At 48.7% G+C, this 17,327-nt stretch overlaps 1 long non-coding RNA gene across 1 annotated transcript in view; it reads left to right on the plus strand.

The window, feature by feature from the left end:
* Positions 1-17,327, plus strand: part of LOC115939248 (uncharacterized) — a 33,065-nt gene that overhangs the window by 3,140 nt on the left and 12,598 nt on the right. Inside the window, exon 2 of the long non-coding RNA XR_014145471.1 lies at positions 13,802-13,939. This is a non-coding gene — a long non-coding RNA (uncharacterized LOC115939248). The remainder of the gene's footprint in view (positions 1-13,801; positions 13,940-17,327) is intronic.

Below are 17,327 nucleotides of genomic sequence, written 5' to 3' on the forward strand. Positions count from 1 at the left end.
GGGTATTGAGGAGGGCACGTTCTGCATGGAGCACTGGGTGTTGTGCACGAACAATGAATCATGGAACACTTCATCTAGAACTAATGATGTAATGTATGGGGATTGACATAAGAATAAAAAAAAAAATAAAAAAAAATAAAAATGATCAGTATCAAAACTGTCATCATAGCACAAGAATTACCACCGCTCCAAGCAGTACTGAGCCCTCTCCGTGTGTCAGATGGTACCCGGGACATCTGCATGCCGGAGCTCAGGTAAGGCTTCCGCACACCCTGGGCTGCCAGCATGGAGAGCCCTCTAAGGTCCCCGTTGGTCCCCTTCGCACAGGAGAGACTCCCGAGGGCTGGCGGCTGGCAGAGGACCTGGATGGCCCTTCTCGGAGCCTTTTTACCACTCTCCTGGCCCGACACCTCACAGCGCCAACGCATGCTGCCGCTTCTGAGTGTATTTCAAGACGTTATCTGTAAAGTGCATGCGACTCTGGAGAAAAATGGCAAGACGAGGTAAAATCTTCAGTCTTTGCTGCTTCACCCCAAGCAGACTAATGGGAGCCGTAGGCCACGTTTTGGCAATGAAGGGAGACTGTAGAACACTTCTTAACACTAAGAGGAAGGACAGATTATGCAAATAAGAAGTGCTGTTTGTGTTGACAAGTGAACCTCTGTTCAGAGGCGAATTAATAGAAGTGGATCTTTCTCTTTCTGCTTTTTTTTTTTTCCTTGTAAATGAAATGAAGATGCCAGGAGGTTTAGGGTAGATATTATGCTTTATTCGCCTTTCCATTCCCAGGATTTAGTGCATCATCCAGAATATACGTAGGTATTCAGATAATATGTTGTTTCAGCAAATAGTTCCTGAACACAGTCTGTGTGGCTGGTGCTGTGCGGGCCCCTGCTCAGAGGTAAGAAACAGACACACAGGCTACTTCCAGGCTGTTCAGTACACAGGATGGACAATGGGGCAAGTGCCTGGTGTCCTGGGCACCAAGGGGGATCACCTGATACAGGTTAGGGAGGGACAGGAAAGGCGTCCAGGAAGAAGTGTCATTTCAGTGGAGACTGAGGGTAGAGTAGCAATTCAAGTTTGCTGAGCTGAATGGGTGGATTTTCTTTTAAGGAGCTTGAAGCCACAGGGCAAAGTAAACCATTTACACAGACCTTTCTTGTTTGAATTGGCAAATGATATCTACAGTCCATGAGCTGCAAGAAACAGGTGACAGGGGTAGCCTGTGTGTAGGAAACCAAGTCACCAGGGCAGGAAGGTACACCCTTTTGCACCTCTTGAATTATTTACTGATTTTTTTGAGTTATTAAAAGTGAATGTATGTTTTTTTTAAAGATTTTATTTATTTATTTGTCAGAGAGAGGGAGAGCACAAGCAGGGGGAGCGACAGGCAGAGGGAGAAGCAGGCTCCCCACCAAGCAGGGAGCCCGATGCGGGGCTCGATCCCAGGACCCTGGGATCGTGACCTGAGCTGAAGACAGATGATTAACCGACTGAGCCACCCAGGCGCCGCATGAATGTATGTTCCTGATGTAAGGTCACTGCAGGGAACAGACAGGGAAGGACGTAAACATATCCTCCTTCAGTTTAGTAAAACTTGAGGATGCCGTGGAATTCACAGTAGTCTGAGGGAAGGAGCCATGCTTTCAAATCTGCAACCACTCTGTGGGCTTCTTCAGGGTCCAAAGATGGAAGACCATATCGGTGAAGCTGTTGGAGGGAAAGAATGAAAGTGAATGGGTTCGTTAAAGAGTAGTTTTGATGAGGAAGTTTTTTTGTTTTTAAAGATTTTATTTATTTGAGAGAGAGAGAGAGACTGAGAGAGAGAGCACATGAGAGGGGGGAGGGTCGGGAGGGTCAGAGGGAGAAGCAGACTCCCTGCCGAGCAGGGAGCCCGATGCGGGACTCGATCCCGGGACTCCAGGATCATGACCTGAGCTGAAGGCAGTCGCTCAAGCAACTAAGCCACCCAGGCGCCCGATGAGGAAGTCACCCAGGTGCCCCAGAACCTGATTCTTAAAAACCTGATTCTTAAAAACAATCTTTGACACAGATTTTCTCATCCCTTCACAATTGGAGAGGTACAAAGAGGGCAGAAATGGAGACTAATCAATCAAACACTAAAGACCCTGTTTTAGATTGACATGGGTCTGTTACGGAACCTGGACTGGATCACCCGACGGAAGAACCAAGCGGCACTCGGAGATCTTGGAGGATAGGAGGTTTATTTAACGCCGGCGGGCTCAGAGGAGAGTGATCTCTAAAGGTCTGAGCCCCGAGCACAAAGGGGGCAATTTATACACTTCTACTTCCGCATAATTGGCACTTATGGCGCGTGCGCGAAGCGGGGCAGGGAGAAGAATCTGGAAGAGCCCCGGAGCAGGGGCTGGGACTCTCTCGCTGGCTCGGTCGGCCATCTTAGGACACAGATTTTCCTTATCATTCCCCCCTTTGATGCCCCTTTAAACACCTAGTTTAGAGGGCATCATCTTCATCTTCTAAGGGGCGATAGTGAGTAAGGAGTAACTGGAGTCTGATTTTAGCATTTTGAGTAGTGATAAACCTAGTAAGGTCATTAAGAATACAAGGACCAGGGGCGCCTGGGTGGCTCGGTTGTTGGGCGTCTGCCTTCGGCTCAGGTCATGATCCAGGGTCCTGGGATCGAGCCCCGCGTTGGGCTCCCTGCTCCGCGGGAGGCCTGCTTCTCCCTCTCCCACTCCCCCTGCTTGGGTTCCTGCTCTCGCTGTCTCTCTCTCTGTCAAATAAATAAATAAAATCTTTAAAAAAAAAAAAAAGAACACAAGGACCAAATGCTACTATGAGGAGGAGCATTAGGAGGGGGCCTACGAGGGGGGTGAACCAAGGGAACCATTGTGAGAGGGTATCCCACCAAGTTGTCCGCTGGAGTGATTCCCACCGGCGATGTACTTGTTCCTGTAATTGGGTCAGAGTTTCCTGGACCACCCCCGACTCATTGGCATAGAAACAACATTCCTCCTGTAAGAAGAGGCAGAACACCCCCTGCGTGGCCGTGAGTAAGTCTAGCCCACACCTGATTTGAGGACCACTGAGGCCAGTGAATTGAGTTGGCGCTGCAGGGCCAGGGCCGATTGAGTAAAGGCAGAAAAGTCCACCGTGAATTGTTGAGTTAACCCCTGGTACTGAACCTGAGACATCCTGACACCAGTGGTGCCGAGGGCAACACCCGACACGGCCAGCAGGCTCACGATAAGAGGGATGGCCTCATGGGAGCGTCGAGGGCAGCTAGGAGGTCTCCATATGAGTGGGGCGTCGCTCCCGGGGAGGACTGAAAGATCAGGTAAGAGACTGACAAGCATGCATGATTGATCGTGCGGGGTGATGCAGATGTATACACCTTGATCACAAGCTAGAAAAGTGTTGTTAGGCGCACAGACCCAGCTGCGGCCTGTGACGGGAGAGGAAGAGTTGCCATACAGCGGTACCGGAGCCAGAAAGGGATAATCTGAGGTTCCCGGTGCCGAGGCGGGAGGTGACACGGTGGATTGGTTGATGATGACACCTAGGTATTGGACGGGACCGGGATTCATACAGATCCAGCAGTCAGATGCTAGGGGTGGATTTGAGTGGTTAAACGCTTGGTGGGAGGTGTTAATCATACCTAACGGTTGCACTATAGATGCTTGCTGCGTGTGGATGGGGGCCCCGGGGATGCGCCAGGACGAGTTATTTTCTGTCTGACTCTGAGGGTTGACTGTAAGGCTTGGAGTGAACATGGACTTAATCATAAATTTGGCCATGGGGTCGGTCCCCATAGGGTGATATTGGCCCAACAGGAGAATGATTCCTGTAGCCCATGATGTGGCATTGGGTTCTAAGACTGAGAGGGTGAGCGGTATACAGTGATCATTAGGGCAAGAGGATGGGGCGGCCTTGCATGACAAGGAAATCCGGATGTCACTGCGCTGTTTGAGGCGCCACCTGGTGGACCATCGTTCCATTCCCGGCCAAGTCGCCACCCATGACTCACATCCCCAGGCTTGCGAGCAGAACTGAGGGCAGGTGTTTGGCTGTTGAGGCGTAGGGCCCCCATGGATGTAGATATCTACCAGCCAGTAACCAGAGTGAGGACCATGGTAGGAACACTGTCTATGAGGTTCCCAGGAGGTATCAAGAAGCTGGCATCCATCAAAATGGAGGTTAACCTTCGGTGTGTGCACATCCCAGGTGGAAGAAGTCAGTGGGGGCGCTGGTGTGGGATTGAGGCGGATAAGCTGGAAAGTCCATTTGCCTGTAACAGTGATATGAGAGTTTGCCCCCCTTGCCTGGCCGGACAAGCTAGAGGCAGTGCGGAGGAACAGCACACCAGGTAGCAGAAGACAGGGACTGACTGAGGCCAGGAAAACCATGGTGAAATGCGCTCAGAAAAGCAGAGGCCCATGAAAGTGGGATCTATGACCTTAGGTAGAGGGAGCCATCGTGGTTAACCTGTCAGCAGATGAAACCCATGGACAAGTAAGTGCAGTAATACACCCTAGGGACACCCAATAAGCAATGACAATAGTAAGCCTCTGGGGGAAAGTCCAGTGAGGAGGGGCAACAGTGTAGAGTGTGACTCCCAAGATGAGGGAGATCACGGTGAGCAGGTGTCCATCAGTCGGTGGGGTCTTGTCGAAGGTGAAGCTGGAGTCGGTTCGTGAAGTCTGGCTGGACTCTCCACTGGTGTGGCTCCTCGTCCGAATGATGAGCTTTCTTCACTCTGGAGTGGTGGACCCATGGGGTGACACCTGAGACCTTGAGGGCAGTAGGGGAGTTAGAACAACAGTGTGGGGCCCTGTCCACTGAGGTTTGAGGGGGTCTTTCTTCCAATCTTTGACCCAAACTGAGTCCCCTGTCTGGAAGGAGTGTACCTGAGACCCTAAGGAGGTTGGGGCCCTCCCGATGGTGTACTTTTGTAATTTATTTAGGGTGGCCCCCAGGGCCTGAAGCTGCTCCTATATCCCTTTATCTCCAACCTGATGTAGGTTTCCTGGAAGACTTCCCAAGCACGGGGGAGGCCGTCCATATGTTAATTTGAATGGAGAGAAACCTGATGTCCTGGGCATACAGCGAGCACGCAGGAGAGCTGGGGTAGCAGATCCGGCCATGGGAGGTTAGTCTCCTGACAAAACTTTGCTAAGGTTCCCTTGAGGGTGCGATTCATTCGCTCTACTTTCCCTGAAGTTTGGGGCCGGTAAGCGGTGTGGGGTCTCCAGGTGATGTTGAGAGATTTGGTCAAGACCTGTACAATGTCTGCTACAGATGCGGGTCCACTGTCGCTATGGATTGTTAATGGCAGGCCGAACCGGGGCACGATCTCCTGCAAGAAGACTTTAGCTACTTCCCGGCTTTGCTCCGTCCTAGTCGGGAAGGCTTTGACCCACCCAAAGTATGTGCATACTATTACTAGGAGATATCTGAACCCCCTACTCGGCTGCACATCTGTGAAGTCTACCTTTAGATCTTTGAAGGGGGTTGCTCCCACTCTCTGGACACCTGGTGGGGGCCGTGGTGCAGACTGAGCATTATTTTTAGCACATGTTATGCATCATTCACTCATTGCTCGGCATAATGCTGGCAGCTGACTGATGTAGAGTGCTTCTTGAGAAGGGCCTCTAATGCAGTTTTCCCCGGATGAGTGAGTCGGTGGTGTTCCTTGCCTAGATGCCCTCCAGTTGCTGTTGGAACAAAGATGGGCGCCCGTCTGGCATCATCCACGGTCCCTTTTCAGTCAGGGTGGTCCCCTCAGCCATGGTCCATCCCTTTTCCTTTTTAGTGTAACTGGGTGGAGGAACTTCTTCCGGGGGTATCAGGGCCATGGTGAGGGAAGGGGCTCTGTCCATGTCCTCGCTGGCTGCGGTCTTGGCTGCCTCATCTGTCAATTTCCCCACTCTATGGGGTCGTCTCCTTTCTGGTGTCTCTTACAGTGCAGGATTGCTACTTCCTTTGGAAGCCAGATGGCTTCAAGGAGTCTCAGTATCTCCTTGTTCTTGATAGCTTTTCCTGCGGCGGTTAGGAGGCCCCTTTCCTAGTAGACGGCTCCATGGATATCTACAGTAGCAAAGGTGTACCGAGAGTCAGTATAGATGTTGACTCACTTGCCTTCACCGAGGGCTCGGCTCGGACTAAGGCATATAATTTGGCCTGTTGAGCTAACCATCCAGCTGGTAATGCCTTAGCTTCTAGGACTTCAGTGGTTGTGGTTACTGCATAACCTGCTTTCTGGGCACCCACTTGTAGGTAACTGCTGCCATCGCTGAACAGCGTGAGCTCTGGATGCTTTACGGCTTGATCCCGCAGATCTGGACGGCTCATGTAGACTTCATCAGTCACCTCGGAGCAGTCATGGTCTGGTCTCCCCCTCTTCCGTGGGGAGAAAGGTTGCTGGATTTAATGTCCTTACTGTTTTGAGGGCGACCCGTGGGTTTTCACAGAAGAGCCCTTGGTATTGTGCTAGCCGAGAGTTGGAAAGGAAGCCATGTCCCCGTGCATTCATGAGGGACACAACTGCGTGAGGGACCTTGACCTTAAGTTCTTGCCCAGGGTAAGTTTGTCCGCCTCCTTGATGAGTAGGACTGTGGCTGCCAGCGCCCTGAGGCACGGTGGCCATCCCGCTGCCATGGGGTCCAGCTTCTTTGACAGGTAAGTGACTGGCCGTTTCCAGGGCCCAACAGTCTGGGTGAGTACCCCGAGCACTATTTTTTCCTTTTCATGCACAAAGAGATTGAAGGGTTTTTCTACATCTGGTAGGCCCAGGGCTGGAACCCGCCCCAGGGTGGTCTTTATCTCTGTGAAAGCGGTTTCTGCTTCCTCAGTCCAGGCAGGGGGTTCTCGATCGGGTCCCCCTAAGAGATCATAAAGGGGTCTTGCTATTGCCGAGAACCCAGGGATCCAGATGCAGCAGAATCCTGCAGCTCCCAGGAGTTCTTGTAGGCCCCTTTTTGTCTGGGGCTGTGGCAGGGAGATGATGACCCTTTTCCTCTCTGCCCCTGGTTCTCTTTTCCCTTGGATGAGGAGGAAACCAAGGTATCGGACCTGTTGTTGGCAGATTTATGCCTTCTTCCATGAGGCTTGGTATCCCGAGTCTGACAGGAGCTGTGGGAGGGCCTTGGTGCCTTTTGTGCAGTCTTCTTGTGTGTCACTGGCGAGGAGAAGGTCATCCACATACTGGAGGAGGGTGCATCGTGTGGCCTCTCTTGGGAAGCTGGCGAGGTCTGCGGCCAGTGCTTCCCCAAAGAGGGTTGGTGAGTTTTCAAACCGCTGCGGGAGGCACGTCCAAGTCAGTTGCATCTGGTGCCCTGTATCAGGTTCAGACCATTCAAAGGCAAACAGTGGCTGGCTCTGGGGAGCTAAGCGGAGGCAGAAGAAGGTATCCTTCAGATCTAGGCAAGTGAACCCTCTGGGGGGAGGGGCAGAGAGGGAGGGAGAGTGACAAGCAACTCCACGCTGAGTGTGGTGGACCCCGATGTGGGGCTCCATCCCAGGACCCTGAGATCACGACCTGAGCTGAAGGCAGACATTTACCGACTGAGCCACCCAGGTGCCCTGACGGCAAATTTTTTAAGGCAAGGCAAACCTGAGGATGAGGAATGGAGTGAGCTGAAGAGTCAATTAACCACCCACTCAGATGCCTTAATTTTGCACTTGACTCCATAGTGCCCTCATGCACTAGTAGTAGTAGTAATAGTAGTAATAATAATAATAATGATGATATAACAGGGCTGTGAACAAAGACAAGGCAGCGTAAGGGTTTAGAGGGCGCTGGGGAAGGGATAGCAGTTATCTCAAGATGGCTGGATTACAGATGGTTTGCATTTTTTTTCTTTGTATTTTTCTCTGGTTTCCAAAGTATTTTCAGTAAACACGCGCCCCTTTTGTAATTAGAAAAAAAATAAAAGTGATCTGGAGACGTGTTCTAGTGTCCCACCTGGTTTCCACTCCTCCTCGGTTATTATGTGTCTATCCCCACAATGAAAAAGAGCGCCTCAGGGGTCGTCCGAATCCACAGCCTCCACCACGGACCACTGTGGTCCAGCCTCAAGGCTCAGTAGGGATCATGGTTGATCCTTACTGAGCCCCCGCCAGCAGAGCCCTTGTCCCCACCCAGTGCCACCCTGTGAAGGATGTCTGCAGCCCCTGGCTTGGCGCTCAGGGAACTGAGCCCACGGCACCTGTCTGTAACCTACTTAGCAGTTATAGAGTTCATGGAGCAGAGTCATGTACAGATGGTAAATGGATAATAGGCCGCTTTGGAATTCAGCATAGAGAATCTGAGGAATTGAAACCAGCTGTAGGCCAGTGTTTTAAGAGAAACAGCATAATATGAGATGTTGGACAGAGATGCTGGGGCCAGATAGTAAAGTTCTGTAAGTTCTTGGAAGTTAATGCTGTTATGTCTCTACGTGTCACTTGTTGGGATGTAGACATCCTCCGGACATCCTGGTTTCTTCGATTTTTCAAGATACTCTTCAGCACGTTATCTCCCCACCTAGGAGATTCTCAAATATAAAGGCTTTCCTTCCATGATTGGATACAAGGATGAAAATGTAAATTCTGTGCTGTGGATGCCAAGCTTGCTAAGACCTGGTTCCGGCCCTCAGGGGAACAGTGTGGTGGGAGGTGGGGCCCGGTGCCAGGAGAAGGGCAAGATGAGGGAGGCAGTGGACACAGGAATGGGACCCTACATACAGGTATAATTTCCATAAATTATACAGCTCAAACTTGAATGAATTGTCAGGGTTGTATTTGTAGGGAGAATTCTTTTTCTTTGGGATATCATTAACTGAATCCATTCCACAGCCTACCTTTTCATAAGAGAACACCACTGACTGATAACATGCTGGTTAAGTACAGAGTGGCCCCTCCTTCTGGCTGTCGGCACTGGACCCAACTCTAGTGCTGTTTGCTGAGGAACTTTAAAAGTCATGTGGATAGGGGCGCCTGGGTGGCTCAGTCGGTTAAGCATCTGCCTTTGGCTCAGGGCATGATCCCAGGGTCCTGGGAAGCGGGGAGTCTGCTTCTCCCTCTCCCTCTGCCCCCCAACCCCCTGCTCATGCTCTCTCTCAAATAAATAAATAAATAAATAAATAAATAAATAAATAAATAAATAAAATCTTTTTTAAAAAAGTCATGTGGGTCAACTACAAAGTGAATTAGTGTATTGTGGTTCGTGAATGATAATACAGGAATAAGGTTTTATGTCTGTGCATTTTTTCTTTTTTTTTTTTTAAAGATTTTTTATTTATTTATTTGACAGAGAGAGAGATAGCGAGAGCAGGAACACAAGCAGAGGGAGTGGGAGAGGGAGAAGCAGGCTTCCCGTGGAGCAGGGAGGCCAATGTGGGGCTCGATCCCAGGTCCCCAGGATCATGACCTGAGCCGAAGGCAGACACTTAACGACTGAGCCACCCAGGCGCCCTCATGCATATTTTTCTTATTGCTGCTGTAACAAATCATCTCAAACCTGGCGGCTTAAAAAACACAGATTTATTATCTTATAGTCCTGGAGGTCTAAGTCCAAAAGGAGTCTTAGGGGGCTGGAATCCAGACGTCTAGGCAGGGCTGCTTTCCTTCTGGAAGCTCCAGAGGAGAATCTGTTTTCTTAGCTCTTTCTGCTTCTCGAGGCTGCCCACATTCCTTGGCTCCTGGCCCCTTCCTCCATCACAAAGCACGTTCATTGTTCCAGTCTCGGCTTCTGTCCTCATGTCTCTTTTTTCTGACCTTGGCCCTCTTGCCTCCTTCTTCATCTCCATTGTCATTTAATATATATAACACAAAACCGACATTTAACCAATTTTTCAAGTGTACAATTCAGCGACATGAATTACATTCCCAAGGTAGTGCGGCCATCTCGATTTGTAAAACCCTTCACTACCCAAGTGGAAACTCTGTACCCGTTAGGAAATAACCCCCACTCCCTCCTCCCCTGGCTGATGCTGACTGCAAATCCGCTTGCAGCATCTATGAATTTGCCATTCTAAATATTCCATGTAGATGGAGTCCTGCAGTATTTGTCCTTTGTGTTTGGTAATTTTACCTAGCATAAGGTCTTCAAGGGTCATCCAACTTGTAGCATGTTCTAGAACTTCATTCCTTTTATCGCTGAATGATATTCCATTATGTATACATATTTGCATATATATTCATACCACATTTGTTTATCTGTTCATCTGTTGATGGACTTTGGGCTATTTCTGTCTTTGGCTATTGTGAATAATGCCGCTATGAATACTGGAGTATAAGTTATCTATTTAAGTTCCTGTTTTTTATTCTTTGGGGTATATACCTAGGAGTGGAATTCTGGGATTATGTGAAAATTCTATCTTTACTTTTTTTTTTTTTTTTTTTAAGTAAGCTCCACATCCAACATGGGGCTTGAACTCAGGATGCTGAGATCAACAGCCGCATGCTCTATAGGCTGAACCAGCCAGGCGCCCCTATGTTTAGATTTTTGAGGAGCTGCCAAATTGTTTTCCCTAAGTAGCTACATCACTTTACCAGCAATGTACAGGGGTTCCAATTGCTCCACACCCTTGCTAATGCTTGGTTGTCTGTCTTTTTGATTCCAGTTATCCTAGTGGGTGTGAAATGGTATCTCCTTGTGGTCGTGTGTTTCCCTAATGACGAGGGATTAGATGCATCCTTTCATGTGCTTGTTGGACATCTGTATATCTTCTTTGGAGAAATGTCTGTTCAAGTTCTTTGCCCATGCACTAATTGAGTGGTTTGTCTTTTTGTTGTTGAGTTGTAAGAGTTCTTTACATATTCTGGATATTAATCCCTTATCAGACATTTGATTTGCAGATATTTTCTCTCGTTCTTGGGTTGTCTTTTCACTCTCTTGGTGGTATCCTTTGCCTCCTTCTTCTAGGGATCCTTGTGATTATACCTAATAATCCATCTCAAGATCCCTAATGTAATCATATCAGCAAGGTCTATCCCTTTGTGAGGTAATTTACTGATAGGTTTTGACGAAAGGGTGTGAACATCTTTGGGGGAGCCATTACTCTATCACAGTTCCTTTCAAAAATGTTTTTTTGCAAAAAGGTGAAAGCAAGCAACTTTGAAAGAAAGAAACCTGCTTGGTGTGCAGCTTTCAATTAGGGCTTCTGCCCTGAACCACCACTTTGGTGGGGACACCCTGTGCTGGGTTACTTAGCGTCTCTGTTCATTCTTAAAATGTGACTAACTGTCCTTCCTCCTTTCCTCCCATGAGTTTTAAGGGTAAGAGATAAATAGACTCAGTTTGGGACTTTTTGTCCTCTGCACAAATCAGAAGTCCCAAATATAAAAGCCCTTTTAGGGAACATCAAGAAAGCAGGAGCATAGCGAATGCACAAATACACACCAACAAATACAGTTTCTGTTTGGGTCTCTATCAGAAAGAAAAATCACAGACCCGTGAAGATTAATGAGACCATATCTCTGGAAACCTTTGAGCCCTTTGGAGGAAAAGCGCTTGGTAAATGCCAGCATTTCTGTGCCCCTCCTCACCTTTTCCCTACTAGCAGCTGTTTTGCCTTTTGATGCCCTGTATCTATCTCAGCACCCTGTAATTACGGTGAGTCCTAATTGTGCTTGGGTGGAAATGTGGGCAGAGGGTGAAGGTACCCCTAGTAGGAACGTAGGACCAAATGTTGGATTAGCATCAGGGGAAGCCCCAACGAGTTCTTCCCTGACCCATGAAGTCACAGGCTTGGAAAGACAGTGGTTTTCCTGTGCTCCAAAAGCCTTGAAGGCAAACGTGTCCATGTTGCAGGAATGTAGCCGAGAGAAATTATCAGAAATGCAGGCAAGCGTGTATGCCAAAGATGTTTGTCAGCATTATTTGTAATTGTTAAAAACTGGAAACAACCTAAATGTCCAATGACTGGAAATGGTTGAGTCTACTGTGTCCTGAAACATCATGCAATATTATGCAATCATTCAACATGTCAACGGATCCTTTATTATTATTATTTAAATTTTTTTAATTTTTATTTATTTATTTGAGAGAGAGCACGTGTGAGCACGAGCAGAAGGAGGGGCAAAAGGAGAGGGAGAAGCAGACTCCCTGCTGAGTGGGGAGCCTGACATGGGGCTTGAACCCAGGACTCTGGGATTGACCTGAGCGAAAGGCAGATGCTTAACTGACTGAGCCACCCAGGTGCCCCTAAAAAATTTTTTAAGTAGGCTCCACACCCAGCACAGAGCCCACTGTGGGGCTTGGACTCACGACCCTGAGATTAAGACCTGAGCTGAGATCAAGAGTCAGACGCCTCAGCCACTGAGCCACCCAGGTGCCCCATCAATGGATCCTTTTTAATGATGTTTGGAAAAGTGTATGATAAAATGTAACAGAAAAAGGCAAGACTCTGATTTCAATATAAAGGATGCTCTCAACAATGTGAAATACTAGTGGATGGAACAACAGGAAGAAGGGAATACAGCACATGTGACCATGAGTCTTTCCTTCGTGGTGGGATTCTGGATGATGGCGGTCAACCATGCCCATGGCGGCCCTTGCTCGCCACCTTGCTCCTTACTGTAGGTGATGGTAGCCTGCGGGGTTGTTTTTTGATATCTGCCTTGCTTTGGGGATGGATCATGGAGCCAAAGTATTAAAAAAAATCTAGGAGAAAATATAGCTAACAAATTCTGAGATTTGAACTACTGTAGGTGTTGTTTTCATTTACAAGCAGTGAGAGTAGAAATGAAGATAACAAAACAATGCTGTTTCTCTACCTCCCTTGCTAAAAACTGAGCTATTTCCAGTAAGTGAAACAAAGCATTATTGATCGGACTTGTGCTAATGCCGTGTGCAGCAGAGCCTCCCAGGTCCTTACCTACCGTTATGGGCTGGATTGTGTCCCTCACCTCCAGATTCATATGGTGATGCCCTAACCCCCAGTCCCTCAGGATGCAATTGTCTTTGGAGATAGACTTTTAAAGAAGTGACTTAGGGGCGCCTGGGTGGCTCAGTTGGTTAAGCGTCAGACTCTTGATTTCGGCTCAGGTCATGATCTCAGGGTCCTGGGATTGAGCCCCGCCTGGGGCTCTGTGCTCAGCGGGGAGTCTGCTTGAGAATTCTCTCTCTCCCTCTCCTCTGCCCCCGCTCTCCCCGCCCCCTGACCCATGCTCATTCGTGTGCGTGTGTGTATGTGTGTGTGCATGCTCTCTCTCTCAAATGAATAAATAGGGCATGTGGGTGGCTCAGTTGGTTAAACATCTGCCTTTAGCTCAGGTCATGATCTCAGGGTCCTAGGATTGAGTCCCAAGTCAGGCCCCAGTTCCTCGAGGAGTCTGCTTCTCTCTCTGCCCCTCCCCCAATTTGTTCTCTCTCTCTTTCAAATGAATAAATAAAATCTTTAATAAAATAAAATCAATAAATAAATCTTTAAAAAAAACTAAAGAGGTGATTTAGGTAAAATCAGGTCATATGGGTTAGACTGGCGTCCTTATAAGAAGAGATTAGGACACAGACACTGCTATGGATTGAATGTTTGTGGCCCCCCAGAATAGGTTAAATCCTAACCCCCAAGGTGTTGCTGTTAGGAGGTCGGGCCTTTGGGAAGTGATTAGGTCATGGAACCGTCAGGAATAGGATTGGTGCCCTTATGAGAGAGACCCCAGAGAGCTCCCTCACTCCTTCCACCGTGTGAGGACATGGAGAACCAGGAGGTGGGCCCTCGCCAGGCACCAAATCTGCTGGTGTCTTCATCTGGGACTTCCGGCCTCCAGCACTGTGAGCAATACAGGTCTGCTATTTACATGCCACCTGGTTTCTGATCTTTCGTTATAGCAACGCAAATGGACTCCCACGGACACGCACAGAGGGAAGCTCCCAGGAGGACACGATGAGACGCAGCCGTCTGCAAGTCAAGGAGGGAGAACCCCACACGGCTGGCACCACAGTCTTGGGCTTCCAGCCTCCAGAACTGTGAGAAAATACACTGCTGTTGTGTAGGCCGCCCAGTCTATGTTGTGATGGCAGATCTAGCAAACTATGCAATACACACACACACACTAAAATGTGTTGTGTCCTTTCTTGAGGATCCCAAACACCTCAGGGCAGAGATAGTTACGGAGTAGTTTGAGGTAGGAAGAAGGGTGGGCAGGGGGTGAAGCGTACATGCCTTAGGTAAGGGCCCTGTGCTTCGGGACAGTGAAGCAAGAAGATGTGGAGTGTTTTTTAAACTAGAACTTAAGGGCGCCTGGGTGGCTCAGTCGGTTAAGCGACTGCCTTCGGCTCAGGTCATGATCCCGGAGTCCCGGGATCGAGTCCCACATTGGGCTCCCTGCTCAGCGGGGAGTCTGCTTCTCCCTCTGATCCTCCCCCTCTCATGCTCTCTGTCTCCCATTCTCTCTCTCAGATAAACAAATAAAATCTTTAAAAAAAAAATAAATAAATAAACTAGAACTTAAACTGCCCTCCTCGGATTTCCTCCTGCAGGGCTCCGCATCCCCATTCCCGTGCTCCTCCTGTGAGCCGGGTCCCTCACCTCACTCACGGCCAGGGGCCGCGCACTTGCCCATGAGGACCATCCCACCCAGCCCCTGTCCCTGGGGCCAAAGGCCTTCCCACTGCAAGAAGAGGCCTGAAAGGTAAGGTCAATGGCCATGTCATAGGCAGTGGTGATTGATCCGGTTAAATTCAGACTTGGGGACAAGGCAGGTGGGGTTCATACCCAACAGGAAGTTGAGGAAGGGGTCTGCTGTCTCAGTGCTGTGGTTGCCTGGCCCTGCCTGGGCCTTCCCGTTCCCCGCCCCCCGCCCCCCCCCAGGTCATTCAGATTGTGAGGTTCTGCTGCCTTCTGATTTCTTGCCACATCTCGGGCTCCTTGGCTCTTTCCCCTGACGAGGACCTGAGTGAGGGAGGCATTTTGCATCCCTGTCATCGAGCCATTTCTCATCCACTTCAGTGACCCGGCCTGCCCGGAGCCCCAGCGGGCCTGTGGATTCCTGACAGATTGGGATGTGCTTCTGAGCGAGGGAATTCTGGTCTGTAAATGGAATCCACATGAGTGCTTTGCACCTTCCCTTTCGCCAGCCGGCTCTGACTTGGCTTCGTCAGTAGGAACTTCTGACTTCCTTGGTCCAACCATGGCATCTCTCCAGCTGTAAGCCTGGAGTTTCCATGGCTTTGGCGTGGCTTCTGTCTGAGAAGTTTGATTGATAACACCACAGAGCAACTTACAAATAGCACAGTAACCCCCATCTCTTGAAGACCGAGGAACTGCAGACCTGGTCCCCGGGTCCACCCGACCTGGGATTGGGGCACTGCCCCTCCTGACCCTGCGGGCTGGCTGAGGGCCATCCTGACCTTCGCTCGCACAGCAGAATGCCCTCCTGGCAGCACATTCTCGGGACGTCTCTGGTCATAGAGTAATTTTTCCAAAGGCGACGAAATGATTTGTCGACGAAAAGATCAGAAACCAGGTGGCGTGTAAATCGTACCTCCCCCTTCCTTTGCTGGCTGACTTCTCATCCCTCTGCAGCCCAGCCCTGTGCTGGGAAGTCATGTCCAAATATGGTGAAAGGCCAGTACCTAGCTGCTTGTGAGCTATCAAGTCAGCCTTCAATTGGAAACATTTCTTTTTGGTTTTGTTTTTGTTTTTGTTGTTGTTTTTTATTGTGAAATGTGTTCTTCTACTACATGACGTAATCTCTGTTGATAGGTAATACAGTCGGTTTTTTAAAAAAAAATGCTTGGGAGGCACCTGGGTGGCTCAGTCGGTTAAGGGGCCGACTCTTGATTTCAGCTCAGGTCATGGTCTCGGGCATGGACAGAGTCTCATGTCAGGCTCCCTGCTCAGCAGGGAGTCTGCTTGAGGATTCCCCCTCTCCCTCTCCCCACACCGAACTCACATGCACGCGCTTGGGCTTTCTTTCTGTAAAACAAATAAATAAATCTTTAAAAAAAAAAAGAAAGAAATGTTTGGGCTCTGGTACCAGACTGCCTGAATCCAAATCTGAGCCCGGCCATTTGGAAGCTGCGTGAGCTTTGGCCCATTACTTCACGACTCTGGTCATTGGTTTTCTTGTTTGTAAAATGGGGTTGATGATATTGTACCTACTTTCTTTTCTTTTCTTTAAAGATTTTATTTTTATTTATTTGAGAGAGAGAGAATGAGAGACAGAGAGCATGAGAGGGAGGAGGGTCAGAGGGAGAAGCAGACTCCCCGCCGAGCAGGGAGCCCGATGCGGGACTCGATCCCGGGACTCCAGGATCATGACCTGAGCCGGAGGCAGTCGCTTAACCAACTGAGCTACCCAGGCGCCCCTTCTTTTCTTTTTTTATTGTTCTCTGTGTTTATGAGTCTGCTTCTGGTTTGTTGTTGTCGTTGTTGTTTGTTGGTTTTGTTTCTAGATTCCACATATAAGTGAAATCAAATAGTATTTGTTTTTCTTTGACATATTTCACTCAGCGTAATACCCTCTAGGTCCACCCATGTTGTCAAAAACGGCAAGATTCTTTTTTATGGCTGAGTAATATTCCACTGTGTATGTACACCACATCTTCTCTATCCATGTATCTATGGATGGACACTTGGGCTGCTTCCATATCTTTTTTTTTTTTTAAGATTTTATTTATTGATTGATTTGAGAGAGAGCAAAAGCGAGAGAGATCACAGAGGGAGAGGGAGAAGCAGACTCCTTGCCGAGTGGAGAGCCTGAGGCAGGGCTCAATCCCAGGCCCCCGGGATCATGACCTGAGCCAAAGGCAGACGCTTAACTGACTGAGCCACCCTGGTGCCTGGTTGCTTCCATATCTTGGCTATTGTAAATAATACCGCAACAATTACATGCTCACCCAAAGTGCACGAAGGCTTCCTTTTCTCTACATCCTTGCCAGCACTTGTTGTTTCTTGTCTTTTTGGTACTACTCATTCAGACAGGTGTGAGGTGATTCCTCACTGTGGTTCTCATTTGCATTTCCCTGATGATGAGTGTTGTTGAGCATCTTTTCGTGTGTCTGCTGGCCATCTGGATGGGATGTCTTCTTTGGAAAAATGTCTATTCAAATCCACTGCTCATTTAAAATTGTTATTTATTTATTTATTTATTTTTAGAGATGTATTTATTTATTTTAGGGAGAAATAGAGAGGGGATAGGGGCAGAGGGAGAGAATCTCAAGCAGACTCCTCACTGAGTACGGAGCCTGATGCAGGGTTTGATCTCATGATCCCGAGATCATGACCTGAGCTGAAACCAAGAGTTGGGTGCTTAACCAGCTGAGCCACCCAGTGCCCCCATTGCCCACTTTTTATTTTTTTTATTTTTTTATTTTTATTTTTAAAGATTTTATTTATTGGGCGCCTGGGTGG

The sequence above is a fragment of the Leptonychotes weddellii genome, chromosome 5 (genome assembly GCF_054177405.1).
Source record: "Leptonychotes weddellii isolate Sample4059 chromosome 5, ASM5417740v2, whole genome shotgun sequence".
Classification (NCBI taxonomy): Eukaryota; Metazoa; Chordata; class Mammalia; order Carnivora; family Phocidae; genus Leptonychotes; species Leptonychotes weddellii.